This window comes from Otolemur garnettii, unplaced genomic scaffold, assembly GCF_000181295.1.
Source record: "Otolemur garnettii isolate 467f Iridium unplaced genomic scaffold, OtoGar3 scaffold00007, whole genome shotgun sequence".
In the NCBI taxonomy this organism is placed as follows: Eukaryota; Metazoa; Chordata; class Mammalia; order Primates; family Galagidae; genus Otolemur; species Otolemur garnettii.
This window is the reverse complement of record NW_003852402.1, coordinates 10,848,962-10,865,843: the sequence shown is the minus strand read 5'-3', so window position 1 is coordinate 10,865,843 and position 16,882 is coordinate 10,848,962. Positions and strand designations below refer to the sequence as shown.

Sequence of the window (16,882 nt, the reverse complement as noted above, 5' to 3'; positions counted from 1 at the left end):
GGTTAGCTTCCTTGGGCAAAAGAGCAGGGAGGAGAACGTGGAGTTGATGGGAATGGAGGAATAAAGACATCTGGCACAACCCACCAGTTTCGCCCCTCGTCATCCACTTTTGCCCTTAATCCAAGTGAAAACTGCACGTTCTCAAGATAGGGGACACAGGAGTTCCCATCGGCTCCAAGCACATTGTAGGTGGTATCAATGCAGACACACTCCCACCTGAAACCTGAAATGTCGGCTGCTACAGGTATCTTCATTTAAAGCAGGGGGCGGGGCAGTGAATTACATAACATAGACATAGTCCAAAGTTGGTAATTTGAGCTGCCTTCTCTCACTCTTTCAATGTTCCCTAATTCTCTGCCTGAACATCAGCCAAATAGGGGTCCTTTACTCCTCATTCCTATGGGATCTGAGTTCTTACTCATCTTGTTTATTAGACTGCCTGAGTATTCCATTGACCAGGACCATGGGGTAAGACGATACTAAGAGGCACCCCATGAATCCTGGTAGCTTCAGACATAGTCCTCCCTGCTGCTTTTGTGCAGATCCCCTGGTAAAGGGGATCAGTCCCCTCAGCCAATATAATGACCCCTTTCTCCACCTATTGCCTCAATGGCACAAGGAGTTTCAAATGGCTCTAATTTTTTAAAATATCACTTTGCCAAATTCTGAAAGTTTTTGGTATATCCCACTGTCATTCAACTGTAAGCATTCTTTAAATTCAAGTACTATTATCTTCTTTGAGATATCAGTTATTTAGAAGTACGTTTTAAAATTTCTAAATGTGTAAGGATTTTTAAAAACAATTTTAATTGCCAAATATGACAATACAGAAAGAAAGTGCATACAAAGAAAAAAAGCTGGAAATTAACAAGTTCAGCTTCCAAAATCAGAGGTTAAAAAAAAGGAGCTATAGAATTAGATCAAGGACTAATTGTCTACATCAAAAAAATAGAAGGCATAGAAAATTATTAGATATGGTAATAGAGTTTTACTTGTGGCTGATTATATTAACACCAAAAATTGTTTTTTTATATGGCAGCAATAAACAATTTGAAAGAATATTTAAAAGAGATGTTGCTGGGTATGGTGGCTCATGCCTATAATCCTAGCACTCTGGGAGGCCAACTCAGGAGGGTCCCTTGAGCTCACGAGTTTGAGACCAGCCTGAGCTAGAGCAAAACCCCATCTCTAAAAAATTAGCCAGGCATTGTGGCAGGTGCCTGTAGTCTCAGTTATTTGGGAGGCTGAGGCAAGAGAATCGCTTGAGCCCAAGAGTCTGAGGCTGCTGTGAGTTATGACATCATGGCACTCTACCAAGGATGACAGGGTAAAACTCTGTCTCCAAAATAAATAAATAAATAGATAAATAGATAAAATTAAATGAAATAAATTAATAAATAGAGGCCGTGCCTGAGGCTCAAAGGAGTAGGGTACCGGCCCCATATGCCAGAAGTGGCAGGTTCAAACCCAGCCCCGGCCAAAAACTGCAAAAAAAAAAAAAAATTAATTAAGTAAATAAGTTAACAAGAGAGATACCATTTACAATATCCATAAAATCTTTGAAGTACCTGAGAATCTAGCTGAAAGTGTGCAAGACTTGTCTGCATAAAATTATAAAACCTAACTGAAAGATTAAAGGACACCAAAATAAATGGAAAGACAACTATTTTCATGAATAGAAAACTAATATCATATAGATGTCAGTTCTCCCACCTGATCCATAGATATCCATGGGTCTCATGCAATTAGAAAAACATCTCAATAACCATTTTCTTTTTTTAATCTTATTTTTATTTAGAATTTCATTAAATTATGAGCTTTAAACAGAAGAGCAAAGCACTTGAAATTACCAAGGTACGCCTTCAGAAGAATAAAGTGATGAGAGATGTCCTCTAAAGAGCAAGACTTAGGCTAAAGCAATGGAAATGAAAACAAGGTATTATGCGGATTGGCCCAGGGACCTGACAATTTAGCAATAGAAAGAATAGAGAGCCCAGAAATCTCAGGCACAGGAGGTGTTTGGTATATGACAGAGACAGTTTTGCACAACAGTAGGGAAAGAAGGAACAGAATGAAAGAATGGGTCATGGGCAATTGCTCAACCACACAGAGCACAAAACAAGATGGAGCTCTAACTCAAAGACTGGTTATCCGGTGATTTGGGCCTGGGGCGTGTGCCCTCATTTATAATTTACTATAGATGCATTAAATTGTAAAAGCAGTACTTTGAGAAGACATCTAGGACAGTATCTACCTAACCTTTGAATAGGGAAGGGTTCCTTAAATCAAACAAAAATAAATAAATGTTTTGATACGTTTGACTGCCTGAGCTCAACACACCATCTTCATCAGAAGATGCCAGCAAGAGGAAAGACAAACCAAACACTAGAAGATATTTCGAGACCTGTAACTAAGGAAAGATTCGTATCCAGAAGACAGAGAGAAGTCTCACCTATCAACAAGAAAAATACCGACAAGTATATAAAACCTGGGCAAAACTATGAGCAGGTATTCTGCTAAAGTGGAGAAAAACAAAGACCAAATAAACAAAAAGATGCTCAGGAGGAAGAAGAAGGAGGCAAATTAGCTCAATCTCTTTGGAAAACCATTTGCAATGATTTTGTAAAGCTGAACATTTCCATGTTTTATGACTCAGCAATAAACCATTGCCTATGACCAGGAGAAGCAGAAACACCTACGGCAGCTCCCTCCTTAATAGCTCCCAACAACGTAAACAAGCCAAACACCTGTTCAGAGAACAGTAGGTGCCTACCGTGATGATAGCACAATGACAGGATGAATGGATCTGAGCAGTACAATTGAATTAAAAAAATGAAGCGCCAAAGAGCACTTCATTTTGTTTCTCCAAAATTCAAGAACTATGACCAAACAGCACACAAAAAATTCAGGGTAGTGGTTACTTCTGGGAGGGAGGCAGTGAATGCTCAGGGGAGGAAGTCGCAGGGGGATACACACAATCGGTACTGTCATTTGTTCTCCTCCTGGGGGTTGGTTGGGCGGGCTGCTCGCAGCTGTTTGTTATATTGTGCTTTATGGCTCACATAGGCGTTACACATGTTACTGTGTGTGGATCCAGTATGGCATTAGAGATATCATAGACTTATAGATTAAAAGTTCAAAAATTGATATCCACGGGAGACTTTTATTCTATAGTTTACAGAACTTTGACTTCGTTATGTGGGTTCATTATCAATATTAATTCCCTGCCATGGGTCACTTTGTACAGATTTTGTCAATTAAGTGATACTAATCAATTTTCCCTCTCCTGGCCCCAGAAGGGCATGGAAGGAATAAGGTTGTCATTTCACCTCTCTGAAACGATTGAATGATGTTGGTAATTCTGAGAGGGAGAGGTTTGTACTGAACAAGACAGCAATAGGCAATCTGTGAACGTGACCTAACATGTTTTCCTACTTTGCTGGCCAACGATGGAAGGGGGCTTTCCTGAAAGACAGGGTGGGATGAGGCTGGGGCTTGGTGAGCCTTGTCTGGGAGAAGAAAGGCCAAGGTAGGAATTCAAACCCAGCACTGTCATCGGAAGGGACTTGGAGCTCTCTTCCCGGGCTGAAAACTTTGGGACTTTCCATCACTGAAGTTCTGGTTACTATTCTGTTTCCCTGCAAACAAGTGCAGTAAACCCTTACAGTAGCCATGGTGTGGAGGTTTATCTTTAGGGGCAGCGAGGAATGAGAGCAAAGGAGCTGGGTGTGGAGGTGGGGACAGAGAGGGGGCAGTTTATGCTAAAAAAGAAAGGCAGACAGCTACCCACTGGAGGCTGCGAGGAAGGGAAGGAAAGAAAGCAGGGGAGGCCGTGGGACCCCAGGACTGAAAACACAGATTTTATCTCCAACTCTTCTAGCTTGGATAACTTGGGTAAAAGACTCAGTTTTCCCATCTATAAGATGGGAGAGCAGTAATAGTATGTGCTTGGTTAGGGTTTTTATGAAAATAAGGAAATATACTGCCTGGCACATAGCACCCACTCAATACATGCAGACTTAATAAAAAGAAGCTGAAAAGAAGCTTTAACAAGAAACTCCAAGCAATTTGAGATGGTGACCATGGCATCTGGGAAGAGGGGCACAGTGGACGCTGGCTGGAACCTGGAGAGAATCCCAGACATCGCTTTTCTATTCCCACCATCCCCCTATAACAATTCCTTCGAGGAAGAAAACTCCCCCAGACACATGCTCCTGGCTATGAAGTGGACTCACACAAGCTCTGTTCTTTTCCTCTTGCGCTGCTTAGGAGAATTCATCAACAGCTCTCTCACAGGGCAGGATGGCCTTGTTCACCCCTCTGACATTTAATGTAAATTTGACACTTGACAGGTGGGCCCAAGTAACTCAAGTGGGGACATCTGGTGATTTTGGCCTGGGGCATGTGCCCTTTCTGCTTGGAAGATGGAGCCCTTAAAACCCTCTTGCAGATCTCAACATCTCACAACCTAAGGATCTGGGCTATTAGAGCCTAGGCCCTCTGAAGATCAGTGTGTGTGTGTGTGTGGCTTTATGGATTATTGTTTATCACAATGTTCGTATTTTCCTCCTTTGGTAGTAACACCTTCCTTGATGTTAAGGATATCAACTCTGTAGCTAGTATATATTTTCATAAACTTTCGCCCTCAGGTGGTTGTTTTCTGTCTCCTCCAAGGTGGTTTGGAATAGCTGTGTGACTGCCCTTTAGCTCTCAGGGGGTAACCTGTTTTCTAAATTCTGGAAGGCTGTCAGTTAGTGGCTCTTAAAGTGCTCGTAAACAGAGAAAACCCAGGAGTTCCCTAATCAATTTAGTCCCAGGAATTCGTTTGTTGATTCAGTAACCAGCCCTTTCCCAATCCAACGTCAGGCCATTTCCTTATTTTCTTCCCATATAAATACCCAGTTATCGTATTAAGCTGTTGTCTCTCAGCGCCAAACCCGGCTGTCTGTACTTTGCTTCGTTGTAGTGGGCGGTAGGGGGACTCCCTGGCCACAGTGGTGTGGGCTGGTTCCCTTTTGCACTCTGCTAGTGGGGGTGCTAGAGGGAAGCTGAGGGCCTGCAGGGAGGTAGGACTTGCCCCTTCTGCCTCCTGGCCACCCCAGGGAGCCCCTGCAGGGAGGTAGGACTTACCCCTTTGCCTCCTGGCCGCCCCAGGGAGCCCCAACTCAGGAAGGCTACTTCCCCAGCCCGGCAGTTCTTCCCTATGGCCACAGTTCAACCCCTTCAGCAGTGTTTCTGTCACTGGCAGAACTAACTTCAGTGAGTGATGCCCTTTCCTCTCTAGCCCCCACCCCAGACACCAGTGTCGGCTGAGCAGCGGCCCCTCCTCCAAGGTCTGAGCTGCCCCCTCTCAGCTTCTAAGGTTTTTTAAAATTTCAGATTAATACAAGGATATAATTAGGTTACAATGTTTTCATTTGTTATATAAGGTCCCTGTTGTAGTTGTGCCCCTCACCAAGGAGGTGTGCCATATAGCCATATACTCTTACTGTGTGCCTGTTAGGTGAGACCTCATCAATTCCCCTCCTACTCTCCCTTCCTCCTTCTCTCCCTTCCTCCTCCCCCTCCCTCTTCCCCTCTCCCCTCCCCCCAACTTGAATTCAATTGAGTTTTTCTCTTATGTGGGTATTAGATCATCCACTGACTTCCTATTAGTATTGAGTACATTGGATGCCTGCTTTCCCATTCTTGCGATACTGTACTAACAGTGAATGTTCTCCAACTCCATCCAGGCTAATACAAAAGTTGTAAAGTCTCCATCTTTTTTATGGCTGAGTAATATTCCACGGTATACTTACACCACAGTTAAAAATATATGGGCAGCGCCTGTGGCTCAGTGAGTAGGGCCCTGGCCAAACTGCAACAAAAAAATAGCCGGGCATTGTGGCAGGCGCCTGTAGTCCCAGGTACTCAGGAGGCTGAGGGAGGAGAGTCGCCTAAGCCCAAGAGCTGGAGGTTGCTGTGAATAACACCATGGCACGCTACCGAGGGCAACAGAGTGAGACTCTGTTTCCAAAAAAAAGTCTGGAACACTTCACGAATCTGTGTGTCACCCTTGCACAGGGGCCACACTAATCTCCTCTGTATTGTTCTAAGTTTAGCGTATGCGCTGCCGAAGCAGCGTTACAATTCCATTCTCTTCCATTTGTTCCCTCTGGCCTAGAGATGGAAGCTACGGCTTGCAGTCATTACCTCCATGATATCTTGAAGTTCTCTCTTCCCAGCCCCAAACTTCCAGTTATCTAACAACTTTGTACCTAATTAACAAGTCTTTATCTTAAATTCTCTCTGGTCAAATAACTGGGGTGATTTTTTTTCTCTGGATTGGACCGTGACTGCTATAATGAACATAAAGGCAGTCCCCAAGTTACCAACTTCCTTACAAACTTCCAACTGAGGTGAGACTCAAGCTGACAAACAGGGGTTATTACAAGTCGTAGGTAAATGTACCTGTGCTAACTTACATACAAACTCAACCTAAGAACAAACCTGTGAGAACCTATTTCGTTTGTAATCTGGGAGCTGCCTGTAATAATGTTGATTGCATTGTCACTTTCTGAGACTTAGGCCTGCATTCCACACCTCATTCTACTTCTAGTGTAGGAAGTAACCAAGTAAACGCTCCCCTGGGTGGTTCTCTCTCATTCTGCTCCCCTTCCCTTTTTTTTTTTTTTTTGCAGTGTTTGGCCAGGGCTGGGTTTGAACCCGCCACCTCCAGCATATGAGGCCAGCACCTTACCCCTTTGAGCCACAGGCGCCGCCCTCTCCCTCTTTTGGTTCTCAAAGTCCTACTGCCAGACTGCTCTTATTTCTAGGAAATAATAATAATAATGGCATTTATTATAAATTTATCATGCGCCACAAATTCTTTATTTGTATTTTCTTAACTATTCCTCAAAACAACCCTGTGAAAGAGATACTAGTGTTAGCTCCATTTCATAGACAAAGACATTGATACCCAGACAGGTTAAAGGGTTTGCCCAGGACACACAGCTGTCAGTGTCAGGGTCAAAAGCCAGCTAGGCAGGCTGACCCCAGGGCCTGCGTGCTTCACCGAGGGCTGGTGGTGGTATGGAGAGGAAATGGCTCTGCAGGACATGACAGCCTGAGGGAGGAGAGAAAGGGAAGGCGCTGAAGTCATCAGGATTGCCGTGGTGTGGATTGGACCTTGGTAGATTCTGGAAGCACAGAATGAGCTGTGAATGAGCTGGGGCTTGTAGAGGGCAGGAATGGGGGAGATGAGCTCCTCTAGTGGAGAGGGAGGCAGGCACTCGGGGAGGGTGGGCTTGAGTGGGAGCAAGAGAGTGGTGTGTGTGTGCTGAGGCTGCCTGAATGAAGCACTGTGAGCTGTGCTGTGAACAAGAGTACATCACCCTGGTCCTGGAGGCTGGAAGTCTGAGATCGGAGATCAGCAGGGCTATGGAGGGGCTGTGGTTCAGGACTCCCTTCTGGGCTTGTACACGGCCACATTCAAGTTGACATGGTGCTCTCTGTGTATCTGTCTCCAAATTTCTTCTTTTTAAGAGGATACTCTATGGGATAGCCTCTATAAAGGCCCTATCTTCAAATTAGGTCACATTCTGCGGTACTGGGTCTTAGGGCTTCAACATATGGATTATAGGGAGTCACAAGTCAACCCACAGAGGAATGAAGAGAACAGGGGAGAGACCAAGACAGGTGGTGATGTTGCCAGACCAGGAATTCAGTCCCTCGGATACAGGGAAGGGTGTGGAAAGGCTGAGGGATCCCATGGGGGTCCAATCACGGCTCAAAGGAAGTCCTGGGTCCTGAGGGATGCCCTGAGAACCTGGGCTTCTGGAAGGGACAGGGAGAAGCCAACAAGTCAACATGCTAGGCCTGGTTCTGATGGCCTCTTAGAGGCAGTAATGGCCACTTGCAGCTGGCCCAGGGCCACCAGACGGCTGATCTTTCTTCCACTAATAATTTGGTATCAGTGGGAGGTAAAGGCCCCCTCAGGGACCACTCATAGGCAGCATTGGGGCTGGGGGTCCATCCTCCCAGAAAGGGAAGGACAGGCAGTGTCCTCTGAGTCCATCATATAGCAGGAGCCTTACTCAGTGCCGCTGGCTATTCCGGGCACCATAAAGGCAAGGGATAGAGTTCTGGAAACTTGTGTCTTCTCTCAGTCAACCAGACTTACCCCCTTATCTAGTTTTCCCTTGTAATTGGTGGAGAAAAAAAATCCTAAGACTACAGAACACACTTGTGGCTGCTGTGAGACATCCTGCCTCAGTTGGGGGAGCAGGAATCCCTGAGCCTGCAAAGGGAGTAGCCCTGTGAAAAGAGGCAGGTGACAAAGAGAATTTCTAGAGCCCTCGGGAAAGCCTGCCCCATCAGCTGGGCTGGAAGGACAGGGTGGTGCTGGGGTTGAATGCCTGGGGCAGCTGAGACTAGGGAGACCCCAAAGGCCTTGGATCCCAGGGCTGAAGACCTCACAGTCCAGATCCACCAGCCTTCCTCACTGGCCTCCCCACCAGGTCACAGCAGCTCCCTGCTCTACCTGAGAGGCCACCAGGTGTGAATGGCCCCATGTGTCCAGCCAGCTCCCCCACGCCCTTACTAATCACCCAAGACACACGCTCACCACTTCCTCTGTCATACCCAAGAAACCATCAATTTGAAGGAGTCAAATTATGCAACAAAAAGATAGCATTCTAGAGATCCGGCCCAAACCACACATTAAGGGAGAAGCAGAGTCTCACGGAGACCTGAGAGAAGATGTGTTTGACACTAGGGACAGAGCGTGAGTGCTCCATGAGTCCCGGATAGGCTCCTGCCAGTGAAAGTGGGGTGGAGTCCTCAGGACAGGGCAGGGGCCCGTGGGCCTGAGCTTCCTTCTTTCTTCTCCTCCAGCCTCCTGGCCAGGGCCAAGCCACAGGCTCCCCATGGCTGGGCAGGGCCCCTGCCAGACTTCCCACTCCACATCCACCTCTCTAGGCTCCTCCAAAGGCACCTCCAGCCCTAGAATGCCTCCACCAGAGGCAGCTATATGCTTCCAACCACATTTGCAAGACCTGTCTGTCCAGCCCCTCCGTGGAGTCTGTCAGGCCCTGAGTTCTCACCTGGAGCACAGTCTGCAGCCTCACAGAACAGCCTTCTCAGTATGGCCCACCTGCACTTTGGGCTCTGGTCTTCCTCACCCCACACTGGGCAGCTCAGGTCCATCCCTATCTCTGGGACTAGCCCTGGTCTGAACAGGAGGAGCTCAGAGCGCCACAGCTGCTGCCCTGTCCTCCTTGAGCCTCTGTCTTCACTTCTAGGGGCGGCCTTGTTTCTGGGACACAGGGCGTAATGCCACCTGGCAGCTATGTCCCTGTGTTCCTTCCCATACTGGTGCCCTATGCCAAGGAACACAAGAGGGAGGGACACCTGGTTCTGCCCCGTCCCAGCTCCCTCCTGCCCTTTTCTGCTGGGCTCTAGGCCCAGTTTCAGGGCCCACCCTGAGAATAACCCTGCTTTCCCTCACTGCAATCAGCATGGGGGGAACACCCCTCTCTTTGGGCAAGTACTGCCTGCCCGCTGTCATGGACTGAAGTCCCCTAGCTCTGAAGTGTCCTGCCTGGAGACCTTGGGAAACAGCCCCATCTTTAAGAAGCAAGTGTCATTGTTTCCCGGGAAGAGATTTCCCTGCGCCTGCTCCCTGAGGAGCTGCCAGGTTCCTCCTGCACAGATTCCATGTTGATGGCTCTAATCTTCCTTTGGACTCCAAACCATGCTGTTCGGTTCCTGCCATCTCTTTCACCACCTTGGCCAGCTCTGGGGAACCTGCAGGTGGTTTGGGGAGCACAGTTTTGAGCCTCTTCTCCACTTCCCCATTTTTGGCTCAGGAGGCAACTGCTGGGGCAGAGGTGGATGTCTGGCACTTTTCTGGCCCTCAGAGGAGCTAGTGGCTCCTGGTAAAGTCATGGGGATGGTCCAGTGAGGGCGGTGTGGCAGGCAGGTGGGATTCCAAGGGCTCAAAACACAAAGCAGGATGTCAGACTAGCACTCAGCCCCAGGAAAACAAATTCCTTCCACAAAGCCTGAAAAAACCATTCTCCGTATACATGACCTGGTATCACCTTATGACAGCCACCCTCAGTTTCTCTATCTCTCCCACCCTGTTCCTGTTCCCTATCTGGGGGAGGCGCTGCCCCCCCAACCCTGTCCCCACTCAGCTGTGCAAAGAAATGCCTGGTGGCCACCCTTCCCGACTCCTTTGTGCCCAGACAATGGTATTTGTTCCTTAAATACATCTAGCCTTCCCCCTCCCCGCCATTATCAGCACCAAAGTCTCAGCCAGGATCATCATCTTCCTCTGGTGACTGCCCACTTGTCAGGTCCCTTCCAGTCCCTACCTCTGACTGTTCCCAGCACAGCCGCCGGAGCCTCCTCTTCTAAAAGGAAATGTGATCAGGAAGGTCCCTGCTTGAAACTCCCACAGCTTCTCAGGGACCACAGGATCAAGTCCTGAATCCTTACCATGGCCCAAAAGTCCCCTGGATTCTGGGTCCTCATCACATCTCAGGCTTATCTCCCTCTCCCTGGGCTCCAAGCCAGCTCTTCCCAGTTCCTCAAATGCATTTTTGTAAGTTATTGTGCTTTTTAAATGATTGTAAAAATAGTACAGCCCATGGTAAAACTTTGGAAAAATCCTTGTGACCATCTGGTTAATGTCTCTCTACCTCTCCGCCTCTACTCACTTCCCTGTTTGGGAGGGAGAGAGACTGTTTCACACCTGCTTCTAGAGACATAGAAACTCTGGACTATTGTCCAGGCCTCTGGATGACATAGCCATGGCCGCGGCTATGCTGGCTTCTAAAATTGGGCTGTGTGGGGAAGACTAATTTGCAGCCCGGGGCTCTGACCTTGATGGAGGCTTTAAGTGGACATTTGAGATCATATCAAAGTAAATGGAAGGTTTATCACGCTGTCCCACTCATCTGCCTTCTGAGTTAGCCATGGTAACTGATCAAAGAAAAGATGGCCAGTTCCTCAAAGATGAACAATTACTTCTTGATAACTTCTCAACTGCCTGTATAGGACAGAAAATTCTCAATTTACTTTAGATTGTAAGATAGTTATGATCACAGCTGCTACTTCATCGCAACCTTTACTGCTGGTTACACCAGACATCATACAAAATAACTGATGCATAAAAACCTTCAGATACCAGAATCTTTCCAGGATTATAAAAGTGTCAGGAGAGTTGCAGGAAAAAATTTCAAAACATTGGAGTAATACCCACAGCTCCCTTTGCACAGGTGGTGAGTGAGGGAAGGGGGCAGAATTGCCGAGGTCTCAGGCTCTCCAGGAAGGGTCAGATCTGAACACTGGACAGGACGCATCTGAATGCAGGGACAGGTAATGGGTATCGGTCAAAGGGGGCAATCAAAGCCACGAGGGGACAGACAAGCGTGGAGGAGTTTCCTGTGTCAATTCAGTGGTTTAAATAGTCATTCAACTAAGTGGGTACATCGAGCTGCAGAGCTGTCAGACTTTGAATGGGAAAGACAAAATGAAGCTCTAAAACAAATGAAAACTGGATGGGCTTCTATCCTTCTACCCCCTTCCCCAGAGCCCAGGGGAGCAGGGCCAGGTGACATTAAGGGTCCAAGCTGTGGTCACTGTTATAAAGAGAAAAATCAAATGCAGAGGAAAGAAACAGTAGTCCAAGGTAAGGTTTCATTCAATGCTCCTCAAACTGTCATGCGCTCACCCATCACCCGGGATCTGGTTAAATGACGAATTCCACTTCGCTGGGGCACCTGTGAGGGTTGCGTTGCTACGTTTCTAACAAGGCAGCAGACACTGCTGCTGCTGGCCTGGGGACCACACTCGGAGTCACAAGGGCCTTGGGGGAATATTCGGGAGAGTCTGTGGAGCAAAGAAAGATGACATAAAGGGGAACTGAATACACAGCATGTAAGAGGGTGCATGTGGCAGACGGGGTGCCGCTAGCTGCAGGCACCCACAGAACCACTGAAAGTAGCCAGGCACAAAAGGTTTGTCACTGCTTGGACACAGAGTCTGGGGACTCTGGGCTCAGGGTCTCAACCCCTTCACGAATCCAGGTGCTTTCCCCTCTTTCTGCTCTGACACCTCAGAATATGAGTGACATGCAGACTTGTCCAGAGGTAGGAATGAGGGTCTTGTCCCTCTAAGACATGTCCCTTTCTAAGCCAGTCTCCAGCAAGAGGAGGATTACCATGAGTAGGTTCAAAGAATCAAGTTCCTCCTTCTTGGGTCTAGGGACAGGAATATATTTTATATCCAGGATCTGATTTCTCCATTGTTTTTGGTTCTTGGAGGTCTACACTCTTGTCAGTCCTTTCTGCTTACTCTCACTCACAGTGGCTTGTTTCTCTGCGATTTGGTGATTGTTAATTCTTGTTAGTTATGGGCTTATCTAAGGGAGGATATGGCTATGTGGAAATGGTTCAGAAAAACTAGTATCTTCTACAGATGGTTGACTAGAGCCTGGTGGCTGAGAGAAACTGGGGGTCTGCCTGTTCCATCGCTCTTCCCAGTAACTGGCCAAGTCGGTGTAAAAAGCCATGTAGTTGTGTGTCCACATGGGTGTGCCTGCTCCCGCTGTGAGTGCAGCTGCCTGGAGCTGTGTAAAGAGGAACCAGGGACAGACAGAGGAGGATGTTCTCTCCTGACACCTGTGTGAGGTGGAGGGCATCTAGGCAGCCTGCTTTCACCGACTCCAGGCTTGGGTCCACAGAGGCAGGACACTGTGTGGCTTCCACCAAAAATGGAAGCCTCACACCCAAGGAGCTCTCACTGCTGTCTCTTTGGGCTTCCCTTGTGTCCATATTTCCAGGGTCTCCTTCCCCCACCATGTGCCTCCTCCTACTTCTCTTATCCCAGACCTCAGACTCTAACCCAAACCCTCCACCCACTGCCACCTGCTCTGCAAGCCACCTCCCCTGCCTGGCCCAGCCTCTGGAGACTTCATTATACAGAGCAAGTCACAGGCAGGAGATGGGGTCCTTGCCCTTCAGAAACAGAAAGGAGCCTGTAGATCTCCCCAGAAGCCAGGGCTGCTATCAGAGAGCTGGAGCCCACAGTGTGTGCAGGGATGGAACTCTCTAGGGGAGAGGGCTTGAGTGAGACCTGGGCAGTTATGGGGCCTTGGAAACACCATCGCTTAAGGGGTGGGAGAAGAAAGAAGAGATGTCAAAGGAGCCTGCAAAGAGCCTCTAGAGAGAGCAAAGAGAACAGAAAAGGGGGGTGTCATGGAGACCGGGGCACAACCTGTGCCAGGAAGTGAGTGTTCAACAGAGCTGGATTCTGTTGCAGTGGTACCAAATGATGACCCCAGATTGGGCAAAGCGAGGTCCTTGACCTTGTCAATGTGGGGTTTGTGGAGCATCTGCCTGGAGTGAGAAGGGGAAAATGCTGATGGTGCTGGTAGATGGGGCTTTTCAGGCAGGCTGTCTGAGAGGCCTGGTTCAGGGAAGCTGGCAGAGGTGAGACGTGGGCTGGTGGGAGTTCTCAACTAGCTGTGGGGAAGGGACCCCGCCCAGGGTGCTGGGAATCTTTGGGGGGTGAGTTTGTGAGCAGAGGAGCAACAGATGACTCTGGTGACCACTCAGGGTCATTTGTTGCACAATTCAAGAGACGCTGCTCATAATCCCCTAGGACACCATGTGGATGGTGCCCCCTGGAGTTGTGCGGCACAGTAACCTATGAGGAGACACAGGTGCTGAGAACGGTGTGAGGGGGGAACCCTTTGATGGAACACTCTTGGAGACATAATTAAGGCCTGATGTAATCAAGTTGTAATTAAGGTGGGTGGCAGAGGAACAGATAGAAAGTGACAGATGTCTGAGGCTTTGCCTTAGCAGAACAATCACTAATTCAGCTCTGCTAGGAGGTGGGATGGGAAGAGGGTGAGGGCCTGACTAACTTGTTTACAGAAAGACATGCAGGACAGGGGTCAGCTGTGCTGGGGAGATAATGAATTGAGGTTTTGATAGTTGCAGTTGCACAAGAAAGAAGGAAGTCCACTTAGATACTATAAAACTGGAAAAAAAAAATGTATGATGGTAGATAAGTTCCCAGACAAGACCCACAAAGGGAATGTGATATTTACCCCCATAAGGACCACTGGAAGAGTGTATAGCCTTTGAGATCAGTGTAGGGAGGCCACATGTGTCCTACTGAAATTATCTTTCGGTGTCTATCTTGCCAAAGATGGGATGAGGTCCACTCCCATCCTGTCCTCTGCATTTGCTTCAACCACATTCTAGCCCATTCAACAGACATCTACAACTCCCAGCCTCGCGTATCAGAAATAAGCAGCGCAGTCCCTGCTCCTGAATGTCAGGCCAGTACGGCAGCATAACATGGTGGGTGCTGAACTAGTGGTTCTGCAAAGGATGGAGGAGGGCAGAGGCGGGATCTTGCTGAATTTCCTATGGATGTAAAGCACTCCCTGGATCATCTTTCTTCCCAAAGTCCCAGGAGATGGAGTGTATGGGGGAAGAAAATGTACAGAAAGCTTAGGACCCATATTTACTCCGGAGATCCAGATTTTCCAGCCATGAAGTGGCTGTGACCTTGGGGTGTCACTCACTACTCGTGAGCCTGGAAGTAGGGTTTGGGCCAGTCCTACCAGAGACCCTCCATAGGATGATCTCCATAGCTAGCCAGGTCAATGAGTAGACCCCAGGGATAATGAATTGGAGGGCAAAAGCCACCACGTCCATGAAGGTTACCTGGATATTCCTTTTCCTCTGCCTGGCAAGAGTCTCCATAAACTTCAAAGTCTAACTCTGGGGGCATTTTCTCTGTGGATACTCCTCTAACTTCCCAGGAGATGAGTCTCTGGCTTCTACAAGCTTCCACTGTAAGTAGGGGTCCTTCTGGTACATAGGAAAAAGAGTTCTGTGTAGTCACCTCTCTAAATTGTAAATTCCACGATGTCATCTTCATACTCCATTACCTAGAACAAAGCAGGCGCTCAGTGCTCTTTGGATGGATGAACAAATTAATGAATGTCAAAGTCTAATATCCTCCTTCACAACCCAGTGCCAATGTCACAGCCCCTGGAAGTTGTCCCTTGGCTGTCCAGATACAAGTTGTCTTGCTTCTCCTCGTGCTCCAGTAGGATGCTGTTTAAATGCCTAAGATAGAACAGGGCTGTTCTTTTTCTGTAAAACAAACAAACAAACCAAAAAGAAAAACAGATAGTAAACACGGCTTTGTGGGCCACCTGGTATCTGTTTCAGCTACTTGATTTTGCTATTGTAGCAAAAAACGTGGTGCGGCTGTGGAGAACAGAAACAGATGAGCATAGCTGTGTTCTAGTAAAACCCTTTGCAGACAGTAAAATTTGAATTTCACAGGATTTCCAATGTCACAAATGTTACTCTTCCTTTGATTTTTTTCACCAACCATTAAAAATTAACAAAACATTTTTAGCTCCTGGGCTGAACAAAAACAGTCCACAGTCTATCTTGGTCCTGTGGGCCAGAGTATACCAACACCTGATATTAAGATCAGCTTGCTAATAGGTTTATTTTAGTCTTTCCTAGTAGTCTGTAGAAAAAGCAGAATAATTAAGAACACACACTTTGGGCATGATTGCGCATACCTGTAGTCCCAGCTACTTGGAAGGCTGAGGCAAGAGGATGGCTTGAACTCAGGAGTTTGAGGTTGCTGTGAACTATGATGATGCCACAGTACTCTACCCAGGGTGAAAGAATGAGACTCAGTTTTGAAGGGAAGAAAGAAAAAAAGAGAGGAAGGAAGGAAAGAAGGAAGGAAGGAAGGAAGGGAGGGAGGGAAGGGACTTCTGAAATGTTTCCAATTTTAATGAAAACTGTAACCCACAGATCCAAAAGTATCAATCAGCCCAAGCAACATAAAAATGAATAAACCCATATCAAAGGACATATAATCAAATTTCTGAAAGCCAGTGATAAAGAGAAACATTTTAAAGCAGTCAAAGAGAAAAAAGAAATATGAAATTCTGAGAGAAAAGTTAAGAGTAATCACAGATGTTTTGTTAGAAACACTGGAAGCCAGAAGACAATGGATTAGCTCTACTAAAGGGTGAAAAATCCTGCCATTGTATATATATTGAAAATATCCTTCAAAAATAAAAGCAAATAAAGACATTTTCAAATAACAACAAAAAGAACACAGACTTTGGATACAGATGGGTCTGTATTAAAATTCTGATTCTAATTGCCTTCTCTCTCTTTCTTCCCTTTCATGCAATGTCATTAGGCAGCATCCTAGGAGCCAGCCCAGCTGGAGCCAGGACTCATACAAGGAGGCGATATTAATTTTCCAGGGCTGCCCTAGCAAAAGGCAGGGGAGAGAGGGCTTAAAACAACAAGCCCTCTCTGTCCCGGAGGCTGGAAATCCCAAAACTCAAGGGGCCAGCAGGTCCTATCTGATCTCGCTAAGGGAGAATCCTTCCCAGATCTTCCAACTTGCTATGGTTCCTTGACAATCCTTAGTGACCCTTGGCTTTAGACACACCACTCTGGTCCCATGCTGCCTTCTCCCAGTGTGTCCTCTTGTTGCCTCCCCTTTAGGGCCATCTGTATCTAAACCTCCCTCTTCTGTGAGAACACTGGTTACACTGGATTAGGCCCATCCTAAAGGCCTCATTTTAACTTGATCATCTTTGCAAAGACCCTATTCTGAGATCTTGGAAGTTAGGATTTCAGCACATCTCTTTGGGAGGTACAATCTAACCCCTAACAGGGGCTATCAGTGCAGGGCAGGGCCCACCCAGCAGGGAGGTGGGCTACATGCAAGGAAGTGGGGAGGAGACTTGGGGAGGAAAGGGAGCAACTAAGTAAACATTCCAGAGACAACAATACCAAGAAGGGAGGTAGAGATGTAGTCAGGGCAA

The 16,882-nt window shown here is 47.4% G+C and overlaps 1 non-coding gene across 1 annotated transcript; it reads right to left on the bottom strand.

The window, feature by feature from the left end:
• Positions 1-6,018: 6,018 nt before the first annotated feature.
• Positions 6,019-6,123, bottom strand: LOC111723112. Its single transcript, XR_002771729.1, has one exon. It is a non-coding gene; the product is annotated as a U6 spliceosomal RNA (small nuclear RNA).
• Positions 6,124-16,882: the final 10,759 nt, after the last annotated feature.